General features: G+C 41.3%; 1 protein-coding gene across 3 annotated transcripts in view; it reads right to left on the bottom strand.

Moving 5' to 3' along the window:
- The window catches only part of KLRG1 (killer cell lectin like receptor G1), a 62,960-nt gene that overhangs the window by 6,719 nt on the left and 30,012 nt on the right, over positions 1–26,229 (bottom strand). The gene's annotated exons all lie outside the window — the stretch shown is intronic.

The raw sequence follows: 26,229 nt of genomic DNA, 5'->3' as shown, positions 1-26,229 counted from the left end.
TTTGCCTTACAACCCAGAAAAAAAGGTGAAAACAATAATAAAGCCTGGGTTTGCATTCCAGGCGTTGTCTGTTTGTTTTTGTTTTTAGCCCTCTATAACTGACCGGATGCTTGTGGACTAACATAAAAGATGTCTTTCATGCATCCTTTAAAAAAAAAAAAAAAAAAAAAGGCAAGATGGAGAGATATGAAAACTCCCCTAGACAAAAATTTTGCAGGGGATTAAACGAGCCATTGTTTTCACTGGACAATGGGGTTTGGGTCATTTTGGGGAGTAACATTAAAGAAACAAGATCTTAATGCTCAGAGGTTGACATGGTTACCAAACTATTGTATTTTTATCGCTTTGAGAAATGAATGAAATTGCCTAAATTACCAAATTCATTTTTAAAATGAAAGAATTATAACCTGATGAATAGCAATGGTCTGAAAAACGTTTATTAGGTTTTTCACATAGTGTATTCTCATTAGCTTCCCATAAAAACAAGTATAGAGAATTAACATCATAGCATACATAGTTGGGCTGACATTCTGAGAAGAAAAAATTGGTCATGTCCAGTTATTGGGCTTTTTGCATTTAAAAGCAGTTAATATTTAACTAGACAAAATGTCCCTCAGCCACAGTAGGACTCAGGCAAAGTGCAGCTAATGTACTCTTACGTAATTTATTCTGATAAAGTTCAAATACAAGACAGAGACTCCTAGAATGCAGGAAGACAGGAGAGTTAATCCAGCCACACTGTAATTGTAATGGGAAACAAACATTTCACACAGCTTTCCTGTGCATCTAGCCTCATAATCCCCATCTGCGTCAACTCTCAAATATTTTGCTTTCCGTTTCATGTTAAGGAACCATGCGTTCATTCAATAGTCATTCACTGAGCAGCCACACTGTGGACCAACAGGAAACAGAACAGAAGGCAAAATCTCTGCCTTCAGAGAACTTAATATTCTAGAGTATGTAGAAAGATTTATATATATATATATATATATATATATATATATATATATATATAAACAAGAAATTTAAATTGCAAATAAGAAATGTTTCCTGCTGTGGAGGGGAAAAGGGGAGGACTGAAGTAGGGATGGGGCGTGGCTACAGCTCCCCTCCGCGTAGGGGTGCAGGAAAGACCTCTGTAAGAAAGTGTTGGGAGAGGAGACTTGTAAAAGGTGAAAAAATACTGCTCAGGGAAATGCTAATCACTTCTCAACTACATTAATGTGCTGCAAAAAGAATCAAGGTGTGTCCCAAATATTGAACCCTCAGCCCTCAAAGCAGTCACCTTTAGCTGCAACAAAACCTTTGACTTACTACTATCCTGAGCAAATATTCTCATTTTCCACGTGTGCCGTGATGTGGGAAAGTCTGGGGGACACTATTTTTTTTAAAGATTTTTTAATTAATTAACTAATTTGACAGACGGAAATCATAAGTGGGCAGAGAAGCAGGCAGAGAGAGGAGGGGGAAGCAACCTCCCTGCAGAGCAGAGAGCTGAGCAGGACTCTGGGATCATGACTTGAGCCCAAGGCAGAGGCTTTAACCCACTGAGCCACCCAGGCGCTCCCAGGAACACTATTCTACTGAAGAAACTGCAGGCAATGACATGTCACTGGTAATAGGGTCTGAATCTTCCCAGTGTCCACAAACTGGGAGAGCTGAAAATCTCTTACCAGGACTCCATAAGCTAGTCGTTCTCGACCAGAGGAGACCAGAGACGTCTTTGGTTGTCACAACTGGGCAAATGCTACGAACATCTAATGGGTAAAGGCGGGGAGGCGGCAAAACTACAATCACAGTCCCCCGGAATAAACCCTCATCTGACCCTAAATGTCCATACTGCTGAGGTTGAGAGGCTGTTCTAAGATGAGGAACATCTAAGATGTGGGTTCTGACTATAGGATTTCCATTTCCTGGACCCTTTACTACCAGCATCTGCTTTGACTCACTTCTGGCCACTGCTGAGAGCCATGACCCCTATCAGGGAGTTCTTGCCAAATGCCACGCACCCTGCTTGGAAGCCTTGGAGTGGGGCATTCTGTTTGCACAGAGCGCTCTCAGAAATAAATTCCTATGAATTGGGGGGGTTTCTGAGACCAGACAGAGTGCAATGAGGGAGACACTACATTTCTGATTTCTTGCACCATGGGGAAAAGAAGCTCTGGCACATCTAGTTCTAATTCTTCTTGCCCTCAATGCATGGAAGACCATGAGTACCACCCACACCCATAGCCCTATTTATATTGTCCCCTTTCCTTCCAGGCTCTCTTCTCCTACCTCTTTCCATTGCTGTTTTCCCCACAAAATCTCCAACTGTATGCTTGAATGCCGCCTCCTACTCTTATATTACATAATTCTTTATCCTCTTTTTTGCTAAAGTAATTAATGAGACTAAACTTATATGCGATTTTATTGAGGAGAATTCCCTTCCTATGAGTCTGTTGCTGTTGGTTCATACCCTCCTCAGGAACTTCCCAGGTGAAATCTGAAACCAGCCCCTGAACATGGAGGGCAGAGAGAGACCAAATAAGCAAAGAGAACTTACACAGGGGCTGTGTTCAGCGGCTTAGCTCTCCAGAGCCACACGCCAAATCTTAACCTGGGTTCAGTCACGTATACCATGCAGGTGTTCCCAGGGCAGCTTCTGGGAGTAGGAAAGACAAGCTGAATATGTTCCAAGGCAAGAATAGGTAAGGAACCTTTCAGTGCCAAGGTCAAGCCCATGGGTCAACCCACAGTCATGTCCTCTTAACAACGGCCTCCAACATTCCACTGGCTCTTATAATTTCTTCCCCAGTGTGCTCTGAGAAGTCAGCAAGGGGGTTCATAAAGATGGAGGTGGCTCATTTTCTGGTTCTCTGGCTGAGCTGGCCAAAAATGCCACTGGAAGAATGCAGGTACAAGGAAGAGGAAAACACAGACTGAGACAAATATTCCCAAAATCAGTGACAGTGTTTTCCAGCCAAAGCCCTGTGATCCAAAGCACTGATTACTTCAAACCTCTAGGCTGGGGATCAGATGTTTCTGGGTGTTTACTTGTATCCTTATGTGACTTAATAAGGATGATATATTAGCAGACTGACTGAGTGTGAACACACAACATTGTTTGGAAAATGTACAAGTACCTCCTTGTGAGACATAATGATGTCTAAGGCCAGCCTGTTTGGAGGACAACCTTTCTCTTTAGAGCCACTGCGGTACTCAGTAAGGGCAGGCTTTGTTGCTATCATTTGAAGCTTGCTGCATGAATTTAGGAAAATTTTTAGGGAAGGTTTCTTCTCTCTGTGCCGTAATGCTCTCCAGGTCAATGGAGGGGACACAGGATCATACCAGTGGAAAACAGAATGTGTCCACCTACGCTTGAGGAGAAGGAGATTGACAGTTTAAGAGCTAGACCTGGTTGTACGTACCACAAACGCCAGTCAGGGAGACAGCACTGCCAGGCAGGAGGAGACAGGCCGAGGGAGAGAGATGCCAGAGCAGGACTCCCATCTTTTCTTCAACACCAGGGTACAGATGGCCTGTCTCCAACTCCCTAAGGATTTTCTGTGACTCCCCTCTAGATGTCCAGGGTCTCACGTGCCCAGTGAGATCCCTGCAGGCTGGAGTAATCCAATCTATACAGGAGAGTCTGGATCCAACAGGGGACCATGAAGGACCGGGCATGCGTGATGTGGCTCATTTTCTCTGCCTCCTGCTGGGTCAGAGCAACACTGTGGCTCCTGTATCCTACAACAGCACAAACCGCACCTGGAAACTTCCTGGGTCTTTTGTGGGAAACTGGCAGCTCCTCAGTAAGTTCAGTGAGCCTGTATTCTCTGTCATAAGCATTTCTTGACTTGGGGGGTCCCCGCTAGCTGGGGGTGTTGTGGCTGTGTTTTTGTTTTCCTTTGCATTATGAGCTGGAAGCCATGGAACATGTTTTCTGTTTCCCCGTCAATCCCCATGACACCTCCCGTCCCTTCTCCTCACTTTCCCAGGGATCCTCTTGGCCGCAGTGCACTGTGCACAGTTCTCAAACCAGCACATCAAAGCAGCAAGCGTATCCATGCCGAGGTCCACAAGCATGTGACATCCGGGCCACCCCTCCCCACACAGACAGCGGCGGTCAACGTGGGATACCCCGCAACAGTCACTGAGACATAAAGTTCCAATAATGTAAAAGAGCCATTCCTTTGTGTTGAAGCCATTTAAACGTGACGGTCTAAAACACAAATACTTAAATCATGGACACTCATGATTAGATGAAACGTTAAGACTGGAGCCATAAACTGGGGCCCCATGCGAGATGTGAACTAATCACCTCTTTTTTTTATTATTTAAACTATTTTTTTAAGATTTTATTTATTTATTTGACAGACAGATCACAAGTAGGCAGAGAGGCAGGCAGAGAGAGAGGGGGAAGCAAACTCCCCACTGAATAAAGAGCCTGATGCGGGGCTCGATCCCAGGACTCTGGGATCATGACCTGAGCCGAAGGCAGAGGCTTAACCCACTGAGCCACCCAAGCGCCCCACTAATCACCTCTTGAGTCTAGATCGGTGTCTATAAAATGACCCTCACTGCTCTTGTGAGGATCAAAATGCCTTGGAAATCATCAGGAAATCATCAGGTGTGCTATCAACAGAAAGTATTAAACACGTTATCAGGAGTCGTGTTGTCACATTGCTTTTCAAGCTCCGAGTCAGGCTCCCAGCTCAGCCTTCTTCTCCCTCTCCCACTCCCCTTGGTTGTGATCCCCTCTCTTGCTGTCTCTCTCTCTCTCTCTCTGTGTCAAAAAAAAATAATAATAATTTTTTTAAAAAAAAAGAAGGAATAAGTATGGTGGCAAAGTTCTGAGGAGATAAGAAAGTGCAGAAGCAAATGAAATAGATACAGGGTTAACTTAATTTTTTAAAAAAGCCAGTACTGTCTACTACCTGCTAGGCACTGTGCTCAGCATCACGTTTGATATGTCATTCCAACTGCACAATCACTCTCTGATGTACCCAGGAGGGTTAATACCATTTTTTTACAAGGAGGAGACAGAGGTGTGGAGAAGTTCAGAAGCTTCCCAAGGTCAGCTGAGGAGGAGGCAAAATTGGAAGCCCAGCATTCTAGCCTCAATCTCTACCTGACTTCCCTCTCTTAGCTATGGGAAAGAAAGGGTCTTCTTTGGAGACTTTAAATAATGGTAAGAGGCTGGATGCAGAAAGAGAGATGTGTTTAAAAGAAGAACAATGTGTGTGAGAGCAGAGAACGGGTAAGAAAAATGGGGCAGAGTAAGCAGGAAAGGCTGAAGTTAGGGGTTTTGGGGAGACCCTCAGGCAAATTCATCTCTGAGACCTGTGGGCATCACCAGGTAGTAATTGTCCCTTTCTTGCGGGAAGCATAGGGGATTGACGGACTCTGGCCAGTGCAGCTAACACAGCAATAGGCCTTTCCCAAATTTCAAACCACACTGGAGAAGGAGGAAAGGTAACATCTACAAAATTTCTTGCTTAAAGCTTCTTTGAAGATGATGTTGCCTTATTTCCTTCCTAGAGTACAGAAAGAAAAGAGCCCTTCAGTATTCCAAAAGAGCTAGCAGACTTAGGATTGGATAGTATCATAAGAGCCAAGATTCTTCTCCACATGATCACAATGAAAGGGTCAGAGAACCTCTACCCTCAGCCTCAATCTGGCCATGCCCACAGGCTCTCTCTTATACAAGGCAAATGCTCTCACTCTGTTAGATGCCCCAATCACAAGAGAGGCTACAGAAGCTTAGAGCCCAGATACGTGGAGCTCCTCCCAGAAATGGGCACAGTGAAGAATCCCAACTTCATGCAGTGAATTAGGAGTACTGTAAACCAGTAATCAAATACTGTTCGCATTGTACTTAGTGACGAAAAAACAGGGAAATCCTGCTGATAAGCCTCAGACTCTTGGTGCCCTGATATTTTTGTCTAATTGCAATAAAAGAAATATAAGAATGAGGATAGAAAGTGGAAGGAGCTTTCAGTTTTAGTCTGTGTTAGGAGAATCAGACCAGGTTGAATGTTAAAAAGGCATGACAGTGTTTATGGGAGTGATAAAAGCTAAAGCCACAGGGTAGCCCGGGTGCCTCAGTCTGTTAAGCGTCTGCTTTTGGCTCAGGTCATAATCCCAGGGTCCTGAGTTTGAGTCAAGCCCCACGTTGGGCTCCCTACTCAGTGGAATGCTTGCTTCTCCCTCCCCCTCGGTCTTTGCCCCAAACCCTCTGTGCTCTTGTTCTCTCTTTGTATAAAAAGAATCTTTAAAAAAAAAAAAAAAAAAAAAAAAACTGAAGCTACAGAAGCTACAGAGATCAGGTGAGACTGATTCCTCAAGCATCTTCAAAGAAGTCTGTATTTTATCCTACAATAGGGAGCGAATGGAATCTTTTAAAAACAGTCAGTGCACTATGGATTTTGGTTTAGGATGGTAACAAGTGACAGAAAGGTGCTAGGTGGCAAGGAGATTATTACAAGAGTACGTATTTCTCATGAAAAATGTGCCTGGAAAATATGCTGTGAGTATACTCTACTTCTTAAAACTGTATTCTTTAATTTTCTACAATCTAGGGAAAGCCAGAATGCTGTGTATCAATATGATAATTTCTAGACCAAAATAAAGATGTACCAAAAAAAATTTAAGAATCGGGCATATGGTAAATAGGTTCAGCTTCCCATGCTTTATTTTTTTTTTTTTATTCCTGGACTCATTAAAAGGCACAATTGATACTACATGGCAAATCAAGGTCAACAATCAATGTGTTTCCGGAGTAATTATACTTCTGGGTTAGAGGATGAGGAATGGGAAACTACGAAAATAAGGTTATACTCAAGCTAACAAGATTTTAAAGGACAAATACTATAAGAAGATACAGATAGCATCTACGAGATTCATGGCTAAGATCCTGAGCATTCTGGTGAAAGATCGTCTTGGATGTTGTGATTTTTTTTTCCCCCTCTTTAACGCGTCTCTTGCGCACTTGCCTCTCCTCTGACAGCTTAGCAGTAGCGGTGTGATGCCCCCTTTTCACATACAGTAACGACAATCAGCCACAGGGTGGCAGCAAAGTTTAGAGTGAGTACTGCTTCTGCATTATTTAAAAAAAAAAATTTTTTTTTAAGTTAGGCATAAGGAAAAGAGAAAAGGAGGAATAAATAATTATGGAAACTTAAAACAAGAAGATACCAAACTGAGGTAGCTAGAACACACCATCCTTATCTGTGGGCAGAATTACATTCACAATGCAGGACAGCGTGGGCTGGTGAGCAGGGAGCAGTTCTTGGAATCCGTGCATTCTACAAGAAAGATTACAATTTTTGTCTTCTATCAGTGAAATGTGACTTTTTTTTAATTTTTTTTTTGAAGATTTTATTTATTTATCAGAGAGAGATGGCGAGAGAGCAAGCACAGGCAGACAGAGGCAGAGGGAGAAGCAGGCTCCCTGCCGAGCAAGGAGCCCGATGCGGGACTCGATCCCAGGACACCGGGATCACGACCTGAGCCGAAGGCAGCTGCTTAACCAACTGAGCCACCCAGGCGCCCCAGTGAAATGTGACTTTAAGCCTTAGCACCATTGGACTACAGGAAATTAATCCCAGTATGCTGGGGAACGAATGCAGGATGGAGGTGTTGGGTCTTCAGGGGCTGCCGTCACCTATTGATAGCCTACATGACCCTTCCCTACTCCGTGACCGCCTTGTGCTTGGTAGGGATCCGACTCTTTGACAAAGATTTGTAATGCCTTTCTCTGGTTTTGGTGTTAGGGTAATGCTGGCCTCATAGAATGGGTTAGGAATTGTTCCTCCTGTTTCCACCTCCAGGAAGAGAGAGTAGAGAATTGTATAAATATTGGGTAGGATTCGCCAACGAAACCATTTGGTTCTCGTGCTTTCTGTTTTGGAAGGTTATTAATTGTTGCTTCAAATTCTTTAATAGATATAGACCTATTCAGATGATCAGTTTCTTCATATGAGAGTTTTGGTAGATTGTATCTTTCAAAGAATTGATACATTTCAGGTAAGTTATTATATTTATGGGCATGAAGCTGTTCATGGTATTCCTTTAATTACCCTTCTAGTTCCCATAGAATCGGCTGTAATGTTGCCTCTTTCATTTCTGATATTAGTAATCTGTGTCTACTTTTTTTCCCCGTGATTAACCTGATTCAAATTTTATCAATTTTATTGATCTTTTGACTTTTTTCTATTGATCTCTTGCTTTTAATTTCATTTATTTCTACTCTAATTTTTATCATTTCCTTCCTTCTACTTACTTTGGATTTAATTTGCTTTTCTTTTTCAAGTTTCCTAAGGTGGAAGCATACATTATCGATTTTAGATGTTTCTTTTTTTCTAACACACACATTCAGTGCTATAGAATTCTGTCTAAGCACTGCAAGGACAGAAAAGGCCTGGGGAGTCAGCACTGTGTCTGTGACTGTGAGGGTTTTGTGCTATATATGGAAATTACATAATTTCAATATAGGATTATGAGCCATTCTAAAAGATAACAAGATTTAGCTCTTTATTCTACCACACTTATTTTTCTCCTACCTGAAAGTTTAATTTCCTATAATTCAATGTCACCTTAAGCATATGATGTGTCTCTGTTTTAGCCTCCCATGTTTTTTTCACTATAGAAACTTCTACTCCTGAAATTTCCAAGTTTCCTTGCTATTGAATGTTAGCATTTTTTTCTTTCTTACTAACTTGCTATCATTTCTGGACTAGTGTTCAGAACTAGCAATAACCTGAATACAATGTATGTGCAGTCTTGCTAATCAAATGATCCTAGATCTTGATCTTGAAAATGTACAGGGACAATGGGAATGCCTGGCCACAAATAAACTATTCGTATCTGAGATCTGTCTAGAATCAAGGTAATAAGAAAATATTTTTTCCACAAGTGATTGAAAATATTCTACCCTTGATTGGCCACCAAAAACAGACAAACAAGATACGTGAACGGGTATCTTTAATTAAGTATCTTCTTTTTTGTTTGTTTGTTTTTTAATTTTTTTTATTTTTTTAATAAACATATAATGTATTTTTATCCCCAGGAGTACAGTAATTAAGTATCTTCTAAGATGACCTTGGGTTAAGTGCTTTAGCAACTATCATTATCACTGCCATCCTTGGCTTTGACAGCAAGAGGGTTTAATTGCCCATTGTGTAATGAGATGATTACATATCAGATTTTTAAAGTAAAGAAACAGAGAAAAAGGTAGTAGAATAGGAAAAAGTGTTCTAATGTTTAAAAGCATGGGGTGCCTGGGTGGCTCAGTGGGTTAAACCTCTGCCTTTGGCTCAGGGTCCTGGGATCAAACCCCACATCAGGCTCTCTGCTCAACAGGGAGCCTGCTTCTCCCTCTCTCTCTCTGCCTGCCTCTCTGCCTACTTGTAATCTCTGTCTGTCAAATAAATCTTGAAAAAAAAAGAATTTAAGAATTTAAAAGCAAAAGCACAATATTACACATGTGCAGAGGTAAGACCACTTTGTCAGTTCTCTGTTTCTATGCCCACAAACTGATGCCTGATAAGTTAAATCCAATCTAAATCAAAATGTCAGTCTTATAACCAATTCAAAAATTTCCCCTGCATTTCTCTTGGTTCTGATTCTTGCTTCCGCTGACCAGCAGTGCAGAGGTGAGGCAGCCCTCCAGTCTCGGGACTGGAGGGGACTGGAAGAAAAAGCAAAGTCCTTCTTGTTGGTACTGAGGTTACCGGGTGGTGATTCTGTGTGGAAGATATCAGTCATGGTTATCTGATGAGTCAGCCTGAGTAGGCAACAGTCCCCAGTTATTTAATTAAAACATTAATCTTAGGGGCGCCCGGGTGGCTCAGTGGGTTAAGCTGCTGCCTTCGGCTCGGGTCGTGATCTTGGGGTCCTGGGATCGAGTCCCGCGTCAGGCTTTCTGCTCAGCGGGGAGCCTGCTTCTTCCTCTCTCTCCCTCTGCCTGCCTCTCTGCCTACTTGTGATCTCTCTGTGTCAAATAAATAAATAAAATCTTAAAAAAAAAAATTAATCTTAGATGTTGCTATAGGGTATTTTAGAGAGATAATTAAAGTTTATAACCAATTGACTTTAAGTAAGAGAGGTGATAGATAATCCTGGTGGGCTTGATTCAATCAGTTCAAAGGCCTGAAGAGCAGACTGGACTCTTCTCAGATGAAGAAACCGCCCCAGTGCACCCCAGCTTCAGCCCTGTGGAGAAGTTCTAGCCTGCCTTTCCCTGCAGCCTGCCCTATGGATTTTGGACTTGCCAAGTCAGCTGCACGGCTGCACAAACCAATTCCTTGCAATAATCTCTTCATGTAAACATACTGGTTCTGTTTCTCTTGTCGGATTGGATATAATACCAATACTAGTTATCTTTCACGGGCCCTTCTGTAGGTTTTAGCAGTTCCTACATGTAGAGAGATAAACTCTTGAGGAATTTCTGCCTGGCATCATTACATGATGCAGGTGATATGCTCTCTAGAAGGCCTCTTAGAGCCTCTTACGGCTTTATCTTAGCTCTCAACTTATGGTGAAACATTCCACAAGACTTCTTCCTTCTGGAGTCCCTTTGGCTGGCAGGACATCCTGTTGGATAAAGCCCTTTGTAGGTAACTCAAATCCCATTACCTTCTTCCACTTCCTCTGGGCTCGGGGAGCTCATATAGGCACTCACTCAACAAACAGGGAAACTGCAGCTTGTGTCCCCGCCAGCTCTTCCTCCTTACCTCATCTTTAGGGGCAATCTCTACAAATTTTTCTACAACCATTAGACCTCTTGAAAGCAGCATTCAGAGAGAAGTTTCTATGCCCTCCAAAGCAGGGAACTTGGGTCAAGTTCTTCTAAGCCCTCTCTTGTTCTCCAGGCAGCCTCAAATCTACAAGTTTCCAGGGCTGAGCCACACAGAACCAGGGAGTTCGACTCTGTTTCCACCTCCAGGAAGAAGCCCCGCTCTGTCCCAGCTGCCCTCTAGTTTTTCCTCTCGCTTGGCTTGGTTGTGGGAGCACAGATACCTCAGCCATCTCTCCATCTACAAATTCCTGCAAAGGGCTTACCTGTAACCAGTCTTTAATTTCCCCTAATGAGCTCTTAGTAATTGTCCCTAAACCCAGTATGGGGTCGGTCTAAAGACTCCGAACATAGAACTTCTTGTCACCTACTACTCCGAGCGTTAGGTTTCAGCCAAAATTTCAAGATCATAGGATGAGGTCTTTCTCTAATATTCTACAGCTCTCATCACTAAGCTTTTGCACTCTCAGGAAAAGCTATTATTCATAGGTAAGCTTCTATGTAAAATTTTGTATCTTTATAGAGCATCCCAGGCTGTTCCAGACTTTCAACAATGTTTTCCACTTGCAGCTGTTTCTGAGTCTAGGGATATTTGATGAGCTCATGAGTCAGTGACTATCTGTCCCACGGTACAGTGGTTCTTAAAGCCTCCTGGATGAATCTTCAAACGCATAATCATTGACTCATCCATGTCTCACTAGCAGATGCACCAATTTTCCACGCTTCTTGTCACAATCATGCCGATCAGTTAGCTCTGATCTTTCCGTAATTCTGCATTTCATTAGAAGTCAATTGTCTAACTAATTAAGTTGTCTAACTAATTTGATCTTAGAATGGAGAATGAAAGATTTCAAATGCTATGAAACCCAGAACTGATTAAAAAACTAAATTTGTGGGGTGCCTGGGTGGCTCAGTGGGTTAAAGCGTCTGCCTTTGGCTCAGGTCATGATCTCAAGGTCCTGGGATCGAGCCCCGCATCCGGCTCTCTGCTCAGCAGGGAGCCTGCTTCCCCCTTCTCTCTCTCTGCCTGCCTCTCTGCCTACTTGTGATCTCAGTCTGTAAAATAAATACATAAATCTAAAAAAATAAGTAAATAAAAAATAAAAAACTATAAATTTGAGACATAAAAATCCCAAATTTCTAACCAGGAAAAAAATCCCATCATATATAAGAAAAATAGTGACCAACTAAGACAAAATATTTTCAATTTTTATCACACTCAAAAGGCTAATTTATTTAGTATATAAAGAACACTTTTTCTTACCAATTATTGAGGAAAAGCTCGCTCATCCAAAGTTTTTGTAAAGACTTTATTTTTTAATTTTAGAACACATGGAGGGGGAGGAGGAGGTACAGGCAGAGGGAGAAGCAGACTCACCACTGAGCAGGGAGCCCGATGTGGGACTCAATCTGTGACTCAATCCCAGGACCCTAAGATAATGACCTGAGCCTAAGGGAGACACTTAACCAACTGAGCCACCCAGGTATCCCCCTCATCCATTTTCTTTTTAAAGGATAAAGATTGTGTCAGTTCACAGAAAAGGAAATGGCCCTTAAGCTTGTGAAAAGATGCTCTCTATAGTTCTTAAAAAGAGAAATACAAATTAAAGCCATAATGGGAAAATATTTTTTACCTATCTAATTAGCAAAGATCAAAACGTTTGATGAAAAAATGCATTGGTGAAGAAATTCTTATAAACTGCTGGTGGAAAGACAAATCTGCAGATTTACACAGAGCAATTTGGCAGGTCTACAAACACTCAAAAAGCATGTAGTTATGCCTATATGAAATATAATCATTGCAGCATTGTTTGTAAAGACAAAAAAGAGGAAATGATCTAAAACTTCCATTAATAGATGACTAGGTTAGAGGTGCCTAAAAGACTAGCTTGGGGAAGCCTTCGGCTCAAGTCATGATCCCAGGGTCCTGGGGGCGGGCTCCCTGCTGAGCAGGGATCCTGCTTCTCCCTCTCCCTCTGCCACTCCTCCTGCTCGTGCTCTCTCCCTCAAATAAATAAAACATTTTTTAAAAAAATAGAAGACTAGCTAAATAGTTCTATCCATAAAATAGAATTCTATCCAAACATTAAAAAGAAAGAAGCAGCTCTTATGAGTATAATCATAAAAAGATATGAGATAGGGGTGCCTGGGTGGCTCAGTGTGTTAAAACCTCTGCCTTCAGCCCGGCTCATGGTCTCAGGGTCCTGGGATGGAGCCCTGCATCGTATTCTCTGCTCCTCGGGGAGCCTGCTTCCCCCTCTCTCTCTCTGCCTGCCTCTCTGTCCTACTTGTGATCTCTCCCAATCTGTCAAATAAATAAATAAATAAATAAAGTCTTTTTTAAAAAAGATATGAGATAGATTGTTAATGGGGGGAGTAAAGTTCAGAGCAGTACGTGTACTATGCTATAGTTCAGGGGTGTGTGTGTGTGTGTGTGTGCACGCACACACTCATGTAAGTAAATGCTGTGTATGAAAAGATTATATCTGGAAAGGAACACGAAAAGGAATAAAACTGAGTGAGTCAGCAATCAGAGGTGGGAACAGACTGTTTTCACAGACACATCCCTTTGTCGCTTTTGCATTTTAAACTGTGAACATAAACATTGGCAAAACATAGTAAGTAATAATTTCAAAGTAACACATAAAGAGAATCACAGACTTGACAGGAGTTTTGAAGGAACTACACAGTGGATGTCATAGAGACCAAGAGATTGGCTATTTTAGATGGAATGATCTTATAGGATGGGTAAACCTAGGCTGGGAGAAGTTAAGCATTTTGCCTCAAGTCGCACAGTAATTATTTTTAAAAGGATTCGAATACAGGTTTGTCTTATTAACTCCAGCACTGGTGTTCTTCCCAGTATGTTCCCACAGCTCCCAGGTAGGGACAAAGTATTGTCTAAAAATATACATATAACATACGGCCATACAAAGAGCCCGTGTAACTAACAGGTTTCAGGAAAGTGTTTGAGCATTGTATACCAATCACAGGAAGCAGCAATTAGATGTTACTAGTCACATAGGGTCTCGCAGTAAGGAATATCTAAGGAAAAAAAAACAGAAAAAACTGGGTGCCTGGGTGGCTTAGTTGGGTAGGCGCCTGCCTTCAGCTCAGGTCATGATCCTGGGGTCCCAGAATGGAGTCTTGCACTGGGCTCTCTGCTCAGCAGGGAGACTGCTTCTCCCTCTGGCCCTCCACCATCTCATGTTCTTTCTCTCTCTCTCTCTTAAATAAGCAAATACTTTAAAAAAAATAAAATAAAATAAAATAATATTAAAAAAAAAAAAAAAACAGAAAGAACTAAGGGGAAAACAAAAACAAACAAAAAACCTCCTCTTGGTTCTGACCAGGGAATCTACAGAACACATTCTACCAGCCTGTGGAGAGACAGCACATACACAACAGCTGTTTGGGGCCACGCTGTTAAGAGCAGAACAGGCCACAACAGAACTTTTAGCCCAGAAAGGCCACCACCTTCATCTCGGCATCCATTAGGAATCTGGAGGGAAGTCACTGACTCTGTAGTCATGTGACCAAGTGTGTCACAATTTTAAAATGAGGGAGGATCTGTTCTGAGGGGGTGGACAGGGAGAAGAAGAAAATGCAACATTTGATAGTGGATTCTTAAAAGAGGGAGTGGTGGGGGTAAAGGGGAGAGGAAAAGGTACAGTAAGCAATCCCAAGCACCATGAGGCAATGGGACCACCGTCTAAACTTGCATTCCCACCGGAGCCAAACCAAACTAAGCCTCCAGCTGGGAAGAGCTGTGCAGAAACCCGGAGTCCGGGTGAACAAGAGCACCATGGAGCCCGAGGACCTCCTCACCCCTCAGGGCGTTCGAGCTTGACGATTTTGTTGGAGGATAAAGACTGGTGGCTTTTTGTCCATTATTTTTGTTGTTCGGGCAAAAGATAAAAACATGCTCGTTTTATAAGGTCTATTCTACAGAAAGAAAGCAAAGGTAAGGTGATACATTTAATCATTTCAATACCAATAGATATTTGAGTCGTTTGTAATTTTTCCCATTGGAGAAATGTAATAACGTTCTATGGAGAAATGTAATAACGTTCTTTGTACATAAATCTTGGCACATCCAAGATTCGAAACATCCCTTTCGAATCCATTGAGGGCATTACCAGCTTACTGACCAGGTTGGAAGCAGGAAGACTGATCTGGTGTGAGGCACCATCAGTGTCCTGTCTGAGTCAGCAGAAAATGCTCATGCCTATCCTGGGTACCTGTGCCCACTCTTGTCCCAGTCCTGATCTGAGCCTCCCTGATCAGCCATCCTATTACTGCTCCTGCAGGCAAATCCCCTACCTCTCGGGTGTGTTCACTGAACTCCAGTCACGCTGAAAACACGTTACTCTATAGTATTCACCTGTGTGCAGAACGTTGCCACATTTCTTTATCTTAACTGCCCACAACAGTTTTTTCATTTTGTTTTTAAAGATTTTATTTATTTATTTGAAATACACAGAATGAGAGAGAGAGCATGAGCAGAGGGAGAGGGACAAGCAGACTCCCTACTGAACAAGGAGCTCGATTTGGGACTCGATCCCAGGACCCTGGGATCATGACCTGAGCTGAAGGCAGATGCTTAAAGACTGAGCCACCCAGGTGTCCCATTAGGAAAAAATATGGAAAATGTATGCATAATCTCAGGTAGGGGATTCAAAGTAGAAAACCAGACTCCATAACTCGGGGGGGAGGGGTGGTAGTAGAGAATGAGAAATTTGACCTTATTAAAACTTAAAATACATGAATGGAAAAAAAATCTCCATGACATTAAAAAAACACACAAATAATAGAAAGAAAACATCTGTAACACATATAACTAACAAAAATTGATTCCAAGTATACACAGTGCCTACAGATCAGTAAGAAAGGAGAAAAACAAAAATGCTGAGAGAATAAATAGCCAAAGGATATGAAAAGGTAATTCAAAGGAAATACAAATTACAAATAAACTTGAGAAGATGCTCAAAGATATTAGCAGCTAGAAGAACCCAAACTATAACAGCGATGTAACATTCCTCCTCCTCCCCCCATACACAACACAAGAAAAAGAATAAGACTGATGATAATAAGCCAAATTTAAAACTTTGAAAACATCTGGAGCTGAGAAGAAGGGAGGACCAGTGTTCTTATCCACTGCTAGTGGAAGTAAAATGATTTCAGTCTTACAATCTTTTAGTATCATTTAAATTTTTAATTTAAATTTTTAAAAGTGAGGACTCTCACTTTTAGGAATCTGTTATAGAGAAATAGGATATATGTACAGCAATGTTCACTGCGGTATTTCTGTCATCTCCTGTACTATTGATGAGGGAGCAGAAGGCAAGTTGAGAACAAAGCACAAGCTGACACCCGGCAAACCCTCCACAATTCCTCAGGCGCTCCTGGCTGCTCTAAACCTAAAGGAAGGAGGGGGATGCCAGAGGGATGCTTAACTAACAGAGATCACAGTCCAACAAGACAGGAGTCTCCCTCAATTTACAAATGTCTTAGTGTTTACAAGAAAAAAAGCGTTCTTATCAATAACATAACTTCCAGAAGGAAACTGTCTTTTTTTTTTTTTAAACTTTATGTATTTATTTGACAGAGAGAGAGAGATCACAAGCAGGCAGAGAGGCGGGGGTGGGAGGAGGGCAGGCTCCCTGCTGAGCAGAGAGCCTGATGGGTGGCTCAATCCCAGGAACCTGAGATCATGACCTGAGCTGAAGGCAGAGGCTTAACCCACTGAGCCATCCAGGTGCCCCTGGAAGGAAACTGTCTTAATGTTAATGCTTAACTAGAGGGAAAAACTACCTTAACTGTGCAGTGACAAGGGCCCCAGTATCTTGTAGGTCCTCCTTAGCAAATAAAAGTTATTTTGATAACCTCCCTTTTCCTAAATCCCCCAACTACCAAGTATATAACCAGTCACGCCTCAGAGCCCCAGGGCAGCAGCTTTTTCTGCCCACGAGTCCTGTCCCCGTGCTTTAATATAATCACCTTTTTGCACCAAAGACGGCTCAAGAATTCTTTCTTGGTCGTCCCCTCTGGACCTCACCTACATTCCTAAAGTACATCCCTGTCACTCCCAAATCTTTTCCCATCCAGTACGTTCCTCACTCCAGGGCTCCCTATTCTTTGGGTTTCTTATCTACTTCTGGCTACTTCTATTTCCTTGAAAACTCCCTGCAAAATCCCCACCCTCCATCATTCCCACCACTTGACTTCTCTGTTATTACAACTAGTCTGACAGGGGCTGCAGCCAATAATCAGGCAGTAGTGCAGGCTGAAATCACCAAACATGTGTGGCCTCCTGCCTGACCTGAGCTCTCTCAGTGCTGGCCAGCAGTACTGGGTCTCTAGGCAGAGGTCTCTTTTCCCTGTGCAGAAATTCCACAATTCTGCCTTCTATAGATCCCAAACCTATCACTTTCTCCTTCATTCTTAGCATATAAACTTGTCCTTTATTTCACTGAGAAAATAGAGTTCACCAGGTAAGAACAGTACATTTTCTTTCCTATCACGTAGACAAACATATCAGAATCTTCCCCCATCGTTCCCCCTTCCATAGGAAAAGAGACACTCTTTCCATGCAAAATTATTTCTTCCATTTGAGCATTGGGTCACCCAGTCATCCACTGCCTCAAGGATCCTGGTCTTGCATAAATTTTTAATCTCTCTCTTTTAACTAAGTTGAAAGCTATAAACACGAGCTACTCTTTCTTATCTATATGTAAAAATGTATTGGTGCAACATACAGCCCTTTATTTAGATGTTATCATTTTCCTTTCTGCTGTAAGAAAAGTTCTTAAAAACTTCTTAAAAGATATATCTAAACTCATTTTTTTCCATTCCCTTACCCCCGTCAGGTCACTGAAATTTCACATCTTTCACCAGCACACTAATAAAGCATGATAAACAATGACCTCCATATTGTCAATTTCATTGAATATTCTTGTCATTATGCTACTTTACATGTCTTTAGCATGTTATATCGATGAAAGCTCCCTCCACCTTGAAAGCTTTCCTTAGTTTTTATCACATTCCTTTCATATTTTCTGCTATGTGCTAAGAGCTTTCTCCCCTGCCCTTTATTTCCTTACTCATCTCATTACTAATATGGAAACAAAGACTTTATTATCATCAAGATTTTGCTTTGAGAGAGGATTATTAGCAAAGATCATTACTAGCTTTGCCTTATAGATGTCTTCCAATGTGAAGAAACTTCTAAAAAAAAAAAAAAAAAAGAAAGAAATTCATAAGAGGATAGAGCCAGGCGTGAAAATTCATGATCATAAGGAGATTGTGGTTCACTTCAGCCTTACTAGAGGAGAGGAGGGTAGAGAGCAACAGGTACTTAACCTCATACATTGCTGGAGAGTTTAAATTAGTAGGCTGATTTGAACAAAGTATCCATTGACCCAGTAATTCATCCTGATATATTCATACATTTACAAAATAACACAGGAATAGAATATTTATCTAAAATATACAGTAAAATATCATAGGACCTAGAACAACTAAAACAATTTTTTTTTAAAGATTTTATTTATTTGTCAGAGAGAGAGAGAGGGAGGGCGAGCGAGCACAGGCAGACAGAATGGCAGGCAGAGACAGAGGGAGACGCAGGCTCCCTGCTGAGCAAGGAGCCCTACGCGGGACTCGATCCCAGGACGCTGGGATCATGACCTGAGCAGAAGGCAGCTGCTTAACCAACTGAGCCACCCAGGCGTCCCTAAAACAATTTTTTTAAAGATTTTTTGTTTATTTATTTGACAGAGAGAGAGATCACAAGTAGGCAGAGAGAGAGAGGAGGAAGCAGGCTCCCCACTGAGCAGAGAGCCTGATGTGGGACTCGATCCCAGGACCCTGAGATCATGACCTGAGCCGAAGGCAGCGGCTTAAACCACTGAGCCACCCAGGCGCCCAACTAAAACAATTTTGAAAAAGAAAAACAAAGTTGGAGGATCACACTACTTGATTTCAAGACATGTGATAAAATTACAGTGGTATAGAAATGAAATGATACTCTGAAAAAAATCTGAAGGGTTTGAAGTGGCGGAGGGGTGGGAGGTTGGGGTACCAGGTGGTGGGTATTATAGAGGGCACGGCTTGCATGGAGCACTGGGTGTGGTGAAAAAATAATGAATACTGTTTTTCTGAAAATAAATAAATTGGAAAAAAAAAGAAATGAAATGATGAAATGATAGACACATTAATAAATGGCACAAAAGATAAAATGCAGAAATAGGCCAATATGACCATTGATCTTCAATAAAGGTATCAAAGGAGCTTAATGACAAAAGGGTAGTTATTTCAATAAAAAGTGCTGGAACAATTAGGTTTAGATAAAAAGAAGAAAAAAGAGACCTCCACCCATACCTCACACCATATGTAAAAGTTGGATCAAAACAGATCACAGGCCTCAATGCAAAAGCTAAAACTGTAAAATTTCTGGAAGAAACATAAAGGCAATCTTTGAGAACATGGACTAGGCAAAGATTTCTTAGACAACATACAAACAACACAAACTATAATACAAAGATTGATAACACAGACTTCATAATAATTTAAAAATTCTATTCTTTGAAACTCACTATTAAGAGGATAAAAAGACAAACCACAAACTGGGAGAAAATATTTACAAAGTGTGTATCTGGTAAGAACTTGTATCCAGAATATTAAGCACTCTGAAAACTCAGCAACAAGAAAACAAATAAAGAAGCAAAATATCTGAACAATTATTTCACTAAAGAAAAATATATGGATGGCAATTAACCATATGAAAAGTTGCTCAACACCACTAATCTTTAAGGAAATGGTAATTAAAACCACAACAATATACCACTGAGTACCTACTAGAATGGCTAAAAATGAAAAGACTGCTGATACCCAGGATCACCGAGAATGTGAAGGAACTAGAATTCCCATACACTGCTGGCTGGAATATAAAATGATACAAAGACTTTGAAAAAAAGGTTTATAGTTTCTTAAAAAGTTCAACGTATACCTACCATATGATCCAGCCATTCCACCTCCTACATATTTTATCAAAAGAAAAGGAAGGCTACGTCCATACTAAGATTTGTACCCAAATGTTCAGCACAGCTTTATTTTTAATAGCCCAAAACTGAAACTACCAAAATGTCAATCAACAAGTGAATGAAGAAACAAATTATGACACATCCATATAATGGAATATTAGCAATAAAAAAAAGGGTAAACCATTGATACACACAACACCAGGAATGAATCTCAAAATAATTGGGGCGCCTGGGTGGCTCAGTGGGTTAAGCCACTGCCTTCGGCTCAGGTCATGATCTCAGGGTCCTGGGATCGAGTCCCGCATCGGGCTCTCTGCTCAGCAGGGAGCCTGCTTCCCTCTCTCTCTCTCTGCCTGCCTCTCCGACTACTTGTGATTTCTCTCTGTCCAATAAATAAATAAAATCTTTAAAAAAAAAATTAAAAAAAATTAAAAAAAAATAATTATTCTGAGTGAAAGAACACTGAAAAAGAAGAGTACATATTTAATGACTCTGTAAAACTCTATGTACTGTAAAACTCTAGAAGACATAATCTAATCTATAGTGACATAAAGTAGATCAGGGTTTCCTGAGGACAGGAGAGTGTTGGGTGACAGGGACAAGAGAGAAGGAGGAATTACAAAATGCATGAGGAAGCTTTTCAGGATAGTTGCTGTTTTCACCATCTCGAATATGGTGACATTTTCATGGAGATAGATAAATAGAGATAGAGAGCGAGATATATGTCAAAACTTAACCAAATTTTACTCTTGAAATATATTCAAATTATTGTGTGTCAACTATATCTCAATAAAACTATTTTTTTAAGATTCTATTTATTTGGACAGTGCACACACATGAACAGGGGAAGAGGCAGAAGGAGAGAGAGAATCCTAAGCAGACTCCCTGCTGAGCACAGAGCTGCCTTGGCACGCTATCCCATGACCTGAGATCATGACCTGAGCCACAACCAAGAGCTGGACAAAACCACCTGAGCCACCCATGCACCCCTCACTGAAACTATTTTTAAAGGAGTTCATAACAAAAGACACTGTCACAGTAATGTAGGTGAACAACAACAGAGGTTTGGAATGGAATTAAAAGTGGAAATGGATGAGCACCTTGGAGGCTGTTAGGTGTCTCAACTGACAATTTTGATTCAGGTCATGATCTCATGGGTCATGAGATGGAGCCCAGGTTACTCAGCGGGAGTCGGCTTGAAAGTCTCTCCCTCTGCCCCTTCTCCAACTCAAACTAGTGTGCATGCTTTCTCGCTCCCTAATAAATAAATAAATCTTTTTTAAAAAGGTAGAAATGGAGGGGCACCTGCGTGGCTCAGTGGGTAAAGCCTCTGCCTTCAGCTCAGGTCATGATCTCAGAGTCCTGGGATCAAGGCCCACATCGGGCTCTCTGCTCAGCGGGGAGCCTATTTCTTTCCCCTTCTCTCTCTTTGCCTGCCTCTCTGCCTACTTGTGATCTCTCTCTCGCTTGCTCGCTCTTTGTCAAATAAATAAATAAAATATTTTTTTCAAAAGTAGAAATGGAAAGAAGAGAGGAGATTTAAAATATACTTCGCTGGTGGCAATGATAAAATTTGTTGATGTAGAAAAATGAAATCAGGAAACTCTTCAGTTTGGAATCTGAACAACTTAAGGTCATTTCCTAAGATGGGGAAGACTTTGGAGTAGGGATATAGAAGAGAATATCTATCCCATCACTGTTTGTGCTAGTGGGGAAACAAAGGTAACTAGGTGTCCATCATTAAGAGAATGAATACATGAAATGGAGATAATGCAGCAGCTAGAAGGATGAATTACATGTACATAGTGCAACATGAATAGAACTCAAAAACACGTTCATGGAAAAAGTAAAATAATAAAATATATAGAATAATTAAATATGAAACAAATAAGAACAGTACATATTTTATAAAAATACAAACAAGCTGGGGCACCTGGGTGGCTCAGTGGGTTAAGCCGCTGCCTTCGGCTCAGGTCATGATCCCAGGGTCCTGGGATTGAGCCCCACATCGGGCTCTCTGCTCGGCAGGGAGCCTTCTTCCTCCTCTCTCTCTGCCTGCCTCTCTGCCTACTTGTGATCTCTGCCTGTGAAATAAATAAATAATTTTAAAAATTAAAAAAAAAGATACAAACAAGCTCAAGGACTGTATCAAACATCAAAAGTATGTTTGTGAAAGTGGGGATAAGGGGGCAAGGGGAAAGGTAAATGGACTGCAAGAGAGGCATATATGACTGATGAAGATGGTGACCCATGACCTTAGGAATTTGATGAACTCTAATCACTATACTCTAAACTTTAAAACATGGATGAAAGAAATTGCAAACAACACAACCAATAGAAAGATAGCCCATGCTCACAGATTGGAAAAATAAATATTGGGGGCTTCTGGCTGGCATAGTCAGTAGAGCATGTGACTCTTGATCTCAGGAATGGTAAGTTCAAGCCCCACACTGGGTATAGAGATTACTTTAAAATAATAAAAAAATATTTTTAAAAAAAGAATATTATTAAAAATGTCTACACTACCCAAAGCAGTATATAATTTTAATGCAATCCCTATCAAAACACCAACAGATTTTTCAAAGAACTAGAACAAACAATCCTAAAATTTGTATGGAACCACAAAAGACCCCAACTAGCCAAAGCAGTCTTGAAAAAGAAAAACAAAACTGGAGGTATCACAATTTGAGATTTCAAGAATCCCTACAAAGCTGTAGTAATCCAAACAGTACAGTACTAGCACAAAACAGACATATGAAACAATGGAATGGAAGAGAACATCCAGAAATAAGCCCACAGCTATATAGTCAACAAATCTTTGACAAAGGAGGCAGGAATATGCAAGAGGGAAAAAGTCCCCTTGACCAATGGTAATCGAGCTAGGGCTAAGCATTTATTTCTTTCCAGGACTTTCTAGTTCTGTTTTTTTTTTTTAAAGATTTTATTTATTTATTTGACAGAGAGAAATCACAAGTAGATGGAGAGGCAGGCAGAGAGAGAGAGGGAAGCAGGCTCCCTGCTGAGCAGAGAGCCCGATGCGGGACTCGATCCCAGGACCCTGAGATCATGACCCGAGCCGAAGGCAGCGGCTTAACCCACTGAGCCACCCAGGCACCCAGGACTTTCTAGTTCTTAAATTTTATGTTTGTATTTGATTATAGATGTCAGTGACATTTCATGGTTTCAAAGTCCTTGATGCTCTGAGAAGTGTAGAGTCTAGTGAAAATTACATTGCCATAAAAGAAATGTGTTTGGGGGGTGCCTGGGTGGCTCAGTGGGTTAAAGTCTCTGCCTTCAGCTCAGGTCCTGATCTCAGGATCCTAGGATCGAGCCCCGCATTGGGCTCTCTGCTCAGCAGGGAGCCTGCTTCTCCCTCTCTCTCTCTCTCTCTCTCTCTGCCTGCCTCTCTGCCTACTTGTGATCTCTCTGTCAAATAAATAAATAAAATCTTTAAAAAAATGTATTTTGTTTTTGTTTCCTTTTTAAAAGTTGTGCTATTATTGGTTCTACACTCCCTAGAATATTACTGCTTTGTGAAAGTCCAACTGGATGCAGCGCCCTCCTTGTATTCAGCACATTTGTAAGCCTGGGTCTCTTACTACTTGATATGTTTGCATTAGTTAAGAGAGAAACTTGGCAGCTTGGTAGCTCGGTTAGAGGGGAGGGGAAATCTGCTGCTAGATGGGTCTGAACTGAGCTATATTCGTCTGGGTAAGAGTTGAGAAACAACCTCTGTACATTAAAAAAAAAAAAATTAGTCGAACATCACATAGTAGGCAGCCATTAAATTATTTAAAAAGTTAATTTATGGGGGTGCTTGGGTGGCTCAGTGGGTTAAGCCTCTGCCTTCGGCTCGGGTCATGATCTCAGGGTCCTGGGATTGAGCCCCACATCAGGCTCTCTGCTCAGCGAGGAGCCTGCTTCCTCCTCTCTCTCTCTCTCTGCCTGTCTCTCTGCCTACTTGTGATCTCTGTCAAATAAATAAATAAAATCTTTTTTTTAAAAAAGCTAATTTATGAAGAAAGACCTTCTGTACAGATTGGGAAAAAACGAATTTCGTGGAGATAACTGTATGATCAAGGGAGTTAACTTTTTATTTTTGCTTTACTAGTGCCACAAACTTGCCAGGGGTAACTTGTTTGGTTCAAGAAAACCGTGGTTTTCTTTCCTAGGATTTGTTGCTAAATGCCAAAAGACATTTTTGAACTGTACATTTGGTCAGATTGTTAGCCTTTTCTGTTTTCCTTCTTTTGAAAACCCTTGACTAAAAAACATCTGAAATTTTTTTTTAAAAATGGTGTTGGGAAAACTAGTCGAAAGTATGCAAAAGAATGAAAATGGACCACTTTCTTGCACCAGACACAAGATAAACTCAAACTTTATTTCACTAGGCAAGGGAGAAGAATTTGAGTTAGTAACTGACCCTGGCTCCTAATGAGTAAGTCCAGGGAACAAATAAATAGCTAGGAGATCAGCGATTTCTAATGTAACATCCGGAAGGGAGGAAGAGCAGGGAAGAGCTAGATCCAATTCTGAGGAGAGATGGTGAGAAATTCTTGCAAAAAGACTGAAACTTCATCACAGAGAAGAATTTCCCACAAGCTGCCTACTCAGGGGAGAGCTTGGGAGGGCACTGTCCTCCTCTGCTTCTCTTTGAATAAGTAACTGAGATTGTGTGCTCTGTAGCAGCAAAGCCAGGGCCCAAAAGGAATCAGGATCATTACATCCTTAACCAAGCCAGAATCGCTACCATCACATGCGTAATCAACAGATACCCTCCCTCCCCAGAGCCAACAGTAAGAGATCATAAGCAGACAGAACTTTGTTTCTACCACTTCCTTCTCTAAACATTACATCCAGACCAAACTGCCTCTTTGCCTTTTTAGAGGCAGCTACTAAACGCACACGTGAATGGGGTCAGAAAGGATTAGAAAATACCGTATTTTTTGCCCTTAATTCCTGTAATCAATTCATGGGCTAACAGAAAAAAACTAGAATAAGAATGTTTGAATTTTTTATTCATCCATTCTTTCATTTAATATTCACTGATACAAGCACTATTTTAGGTGGGGGGGAGGATATAACAATAGATAAGATAGAGTTCATGTTCCTCAAAAAAAAAAAAAAAAACCTAAGAAAAATGGCCAACAGACACATGAAAAAGTGCTCAACATCACTTGACCTCAGGGAAATACAAATCAAAACCAGAGTGAGATATCACCTCACACCAGTCAGAATGGCTAAAATTAACAAGTCAGGAAATGCAGATTCTGGCAAGGATGCAGAGAAAGGGGAACCCTTCTACACGGTTGGTGAGAATGCAAGTTGGTGCAGCCACTCTGGAAAACAGATTCCTCAAAAAGTTGATAATAGAGCTATCCTACAACCCAGCTATCGCACTATAGGGTATTTATCCTAAAGATACAAATGTAGTGATCTGTAGAGGCACATGCACCCGAATAATTATAGCAGCAATGTCCACAACAGTCAAATTATGGAAAGATGTCCATCAGCAGATGAATGGATAAAGAAGAAGTCGTGTGTATATACAATGGAATACTATGCAGCCATCAAAAAATGAAATCTTGCCATCTGCAACAACGTGGATTGAACTAGAGGGTATTATGCTAAGCAAAATAAGTCAATCAGAGAGGGACAATTATCATATGATCTCACTGATTTGAGGAATTTGAGAAACAAGACAGAGAATCAGAGAGGAAGGGATAGAAAAATGAAACAAGATGAAACCAGAGAGGGAAACAAACCTTAAGAGACTCTTGGTCTCAGAAAACAAACTGAGGGTTGCTGGAGTGGAGGTGGGTGGGAGGGATGGGGTGGCTGAGTTATCAACATTGGGGAGGGTATGTGCTACAGTGAGTGCTGTGAACTGTGTAAGACTGATGAATCACAGACCTGTGTCCCTGAAACATATAATACACTATATGGTAATTTTTTTTAAGTTTTTTTATTTATTTATTTGACAGAGAGAGAGACCACAAGTAGGCAGACAGGCAGGCAGAGAGAGAGAAGAAGGGAAGCAGGCTCCCCGCTGAGCAGAGAGCCAGATGCGGGACTCGATCCCAGGACCCTGAGATCATGACCCGAGCCAAAGACAGCGGCTTAACCCACTGAGCTACCCAGACGCCCTATGTTAAGTTTTTTTAAAACTGAGAGAAAGGTAAGAGATTGTAATCCAGCATCATCAACAGTACAGTATGGAATGATGGTCCCCCTCAGTATTCCCTCTTACGTCTTTTAAACAGCACCTTCCCTCCCTATCTCCAAACCCTACTTTTTTAAAAATATTTTATTTATTTATCAGATAGAGAGTGAGCGTGAGAGTGAGTGAGCACAAGCAAGGGAGCAGCAGGCAGAGGGAGAAGCAGGCTCCCCGCCGAGCAGGGA

Source organism: Neovison vison, chromosome 12 (assembly GCF_020171115.1).
Source record: "Neovison vison isolate M4711 chromosome 12, ASM_NN_V1, whole genome shotgun sequence".
Classification (NCBI taxonomy): domain Eukaryota; kingdom Metazoa; phylum Chordata; class Mammalia; order Carnivora; family Mustelidae; genus Neogale; species Neogale vison.
The sequence above is the reverse complement of the archived record's forward strand: the minus strand, read 5'-3'. Positions and strand labels throughout refer to the sequence as shown.